At 46.4% G+C, this 4,208-nt stretch overlaps 1 long non-coding RNA gene across 2 annotated transcripts in view; it reads right to left on the bottom strand.

Moving 5' to 3' along the window:
• LOC112502486 overlaps window positions 1–3,810 on the bottom strand; it is a 12,508-nt gene extending 8,698 nt beyond the window's left edge. Inside the window, exons 1-2 of one of the 2 annotated variants that reach the window (XR_003067699.1) lie at window positions 3,798–3,808; window positions 3,152–3,154 (exon numbers count right to left, since the gene is read on the bottom strand). This is a non-coding gene — a long non-coding RNA (uncharacterized LOC112502486). Of the gene's footprint in view, window positions 1–3,151; window positions 3,155–3,797 lie in introns of both variants that reach the window. The other variant, XR_003067698.1, reaches the window with a different exon arrangement.
• Window positions 3,811–4,208: the final 398 nt, after the last annotated feature.

The raw sequence follows: 4,208 nt of genomic DNA, 5'->3' as shown, positions 1-4,208 counted from the left end.
TAAAGGATTACATGAAACGTAAAGCCTATTTACTAGAAAGCTAATTAAGGAGATTGCTATCTATGGAAGATATTTAGCAAATCTCTTATGGAAAGGAAAGCTATCTAGACATATGAAAAGTAAATAAAGCAAAGTAAATCTTTGGAGAATCCAGCTATCGATTTGTCATCTCCAGTTGTCTTCTATGGGGCATTGTTCAACCATGTCTTGAGATCTTCTTCATCGGGTGCCTCTGGTTGAACTGTCGTGGAAGACTTCAAGTGTTGGTAACCAGAGGGGTTATGGAGATGTGCAGTTCATCGCACCTCTGGACGTTTATCGGCCTTCTGGTTGTATTGGACACTTAGTCTTTTTGCCTGAAAGTCTTCCATCGGCCTCCTGCTCTTCCACACTTGTTGTTTTTCATTACTTTTACAAATATGAGTTATGGGGTCTAACAATCTCCCCCTAAGTAATGAAAAGACAAACATTGGCTAATCTATGAACAATCAAAGAATAAGTGAAAGACAGAGGTTAAACTAAAAGAAAAATATCCTTTGCCAAAAAAATTCATTGGACTAGGTGTTGGATGAATTCTTACAAAAGTGATGGAATGAAAGTGAAATTACATTACAAAAATACTTCATTCATGGTCTCCTCTAGATATCTTCAAGAAACGCATCATCAGTCCTCTGAATCGAATGACTGTGGAGATCTCATCAATTAGTTGTTGACCTTCTCTCATCGGCACATGTGGTATGCCCAGTCTCTCTATGATGACATTCTGAAACCATTCAAGTGTAGTGGTTGAGTACTTGAAGGCCTCAGTCAGTTAGAAGAATTTCTTACCACCAAACTCATTCTTAAATACCAATCCAAGCTCTGGTTGAGTCAAGACTGAAGCAGATCTCTTCTCCTGTAGGCCTGGGAAGTCTTCGTCTGGAGGAGTGTAGGAGAGTCTTTCGATGCCAAGTTCAAGAGCGATTTGAAAGTGCTCTTTGCCCTAAACTTCGCCAAGGTTTCCATTGTCTCTACTATCGCTCGATTTGCCATCCCATATCTGATCCCTTGGTCTTATCGCTGAGCTGTGTGTCCATAGAGGTCAATCAAGTCCCATGGGTTGAGATTGATCAAGTCATTGTCATTGAAGATGCTGACCATCCCATGTGTGCTTTCCACAGTGTACTTGATGTATTTGATTGCTTGATTAGTGAAGGTTCTCATTTTGATGTCTAGGATTGTCTTGATTCCATTGTTCAAGAAGACAGCTTGTGGTGGAGAGGCCGTCTTTCTTACGAATCCGTGGCGCAAGAGATCCATCAACTCAGGAGATAGCATGGGAGGATTGAGGACCAAATTTTCATCACGGTCATGGTAGAGGTACTGATGGATATTCTCCATCAATACTGGTACCCTTGGCGGCATCTCTGGATGTCTCCTCAGTGACTCGAAGTTAGCAATAATCTCATCGACCATGCCTTGAGGAGGAGGTTTCCTTGATGAGGAAGGAATGTCCGCTTGCACCTGTGATGGTTGGGTGATGGGTGGTTGATGTTAGGTGATAGATTGTGTTTGGGTTGTGGGTCCTGTATGGGTTATGAGTTGTGTATGGGTTATGGGTTGAGGGGATGTTATGGCTTCTGGTTGTGAGGGTTCAGGTTGGGTTGGCTCTGGTTGAGGTATTTCTGGTTCTATGGGCTCTGGTTGGGTTGGCTGTTGTTGAGGTAAGGTGGGTTGGGTTATGACAGGTTCTGGTTGAATGGGTATGGCGATGAAAGGTTCTATATGAGGAGGTGTTGGTGATGGAGTAAAGGGTTGGTTTATTTCTGGCTGGGGAGAAGGTGGGTTTTCAGACGATGAAGAACTAACCACGATTGGTGAGAACTCATTCGTTAAGGGTGTGGGTTCTTTGGTGCTAGCTATGGGAACATGTACATTATGTACATCTTCAGAGGGTTGAGCATCTGGTTCCCTAGCTTGGGTTCCTTGGGAGGTTTGGGTTTGTTGGCTTTGAGTTCATGGAGGTGGAGGTGCAGCAGTTTCCATCATTTGGTTGTGCCTGGTTCTCCCCATCATGATGACCTAGACCATGATCATAGGATCCTCATGCCTTGGCCCTTTTATGGGGCGGCTAGTTGAGAAGAAGGCTCTACTCCTCTTCTTGGTCATCCCTTCCTTCTTCGAGTCTCCTCCATCAATAGGAGGAATGAGTTGGTGCATGCCTGCTGGATGTCAAGGCTCTTGGAGAAACCTTGGTCGGTTCTATAGCCATGTGCGTGAACTTTTCACTTATCTCGTTGAACGAGGAGATAAGTGCCTTTGAGAGTGCTCTCATATCGGCTCTGGTGGCTATGTTTGTTCGGGTGGTGGATGTTAAGGCGGAGGGAGGGATGGAGGTTGAGATAGAGGCGGGTGGTGGGATGGTGAAGGAGGATATCATGTTCCTCACCTCTGCAGCAAAAGAGGTAAAGGCTTCAATGAATGATGGAGCTACAGAGAGGGGTGGTGGGGGCTGTTTGTGGAAGTTGGGCAATTATGGTGGCTAGGAGTGTGGTGAAGGTGGTGTTTATGGTATTTATTTATGAGGTGATGGAGGCGATGGCTTCATCGGTTGCAATTGCCTGGGCCGTGAGGGTTACGAGGGTGGCGATGATGTTTTGGTTGCGGGCGGTGAAGAGGATGGATATGGCATTGTGGTGTTGTTCCCCTAATTGCTGGAGAATCTGTAGGTGTGTGGTTTTGTCCCTCTTGTGAGCCTCGAAGGATGCAAGGGATTGTTGAATCGATGTAAGGTCGATCGATGGAGGGGATTCAACAATCCCTGCTAAGCTGAGTTTAAGGTCATCCATGGACCGCTGAATCGAGTCAGCAAAGGCCTGGAACTTGGCCTTTGTGACCAACTCAGCTATGAGAGTAACCTTTACAACAACGGATGTTGTAGGTTGTGCCTCAGTTCCAGAGGTGCCTTCAACATTGCCTTATGTGAAGGTAGGCAATGAAGGATTTCCATCATGTCCTCGATATCCCTCAAGAGAGGAGCTATCTCTTGATGTTGCGACTTCAAATTCTTCTTCATCGGATTCAGAGTCCGCTGAAGGGAAGTAGATGTGTTTCCCCTTCGCTAGATCAAGTTTCGAAAGGGGAGGTGCAGGAACAGAAGATCGCTCTGAACGATCTATGGGAATATCAAAGTCAGAAGCAACACAGGCTTTTGTGTGTGTGGGTATTTGCGAGCTATGAGGCGATGTAGCTCTTATTTCTTCATCAGCCCCTATTGGGAAAGAGGTGATGGGTGGTGTGGTTCCTCGGCTAAATCATCTCCAGAGACCCGAAGAGTGGCCTCTGGATGGCTGGCTGGGGTTGGGATTGGACTGGGCCATCCTTGTTCAATACCCCTTTGGCCTTGATCGCCAGGGGTAGTAGATGTGGTTGCCCTTGGTAGGGGGATGGGATAGTTGTATGTATGGAGCCATGGGATGTTGGAGGAGTGTCATCATCATCATCTTCGTCATTCGATAAAGACGACTCCTCTTGCTTTCCCTYGCTTGGAATGGGGGACGGCTCTATATGCTYCAGGGTAGCTGGCCTCTGTTGTTGGCCAGCATGGAGCTTTCATATGCCCTACGGCATGCAGATGTCTATGGGATGTCTCTGGGATGACTCTGAGCATTGCCCTTGAAAGGGGTCTTTCAGCAGGATAACCATCTTTCGAGATGGTTGGAAGATGTTCGTTCATATGGTATTGAGGAGTGAAGGGCTCCTCACTTGGCAAGTTGTGCCTCTTCATCGCGTCCCTTATGAATAAGGCAAGGAAACACAGGAAGAGCACCGATGAGAGTTGCTTTCCTGCGGCTACGAGCTTGTTCTTCTTGATGACCGTGGAAAGGATTTCATTGTATATCAGCAGAGCGTAGTCCAGAGGGAGGTTAAAAAACAGACCATACATGATGGTCATAATATTTATGTTTCCTTGATCCATGTTTTCGAGCTTGGAAGTTAGGGCTCGGTTGAGGATCAAGAAAAACATGTTCCACATTGGAGGCAGGAATTGCCTCTTGAAGTCGGAGGCATTGCGGAGGTCACGGTTGCGGCTCGGCGTATTGGTCAATCCCGTGTTCCTGTCTTGTTGGAATGAACAAGACCTTCGAGATTTTTGCGTGGGAAATCTTCATGGAGCATGCCAAGTCGTTTGGGACGTCAATGTCCCCCATGATCCTGCGGTTCTCCGG

This window comes from Cynara cardunculus, unplaced genomic scaffold (assembly GCF_001531365.2).
Source record: "Cynara cardunculus var. scolymus isolate 2C unplaced genomic scaffold, CcrdV1 Un_Scaffold_1499, whole genome shotgun sequence".
Taxonomy (NCBI): domain Eukaryota; kingdom Viridiplantae; phylum Streptophyta; class Magnoliopsida; order Asterales; family Asteraceae; genus Cynara; species Cynara cardunculus.
Note: the sequence above shows the minus strand (reverse complement) of the source record. Positions and strands in the feature narration are given on the sequence as shown.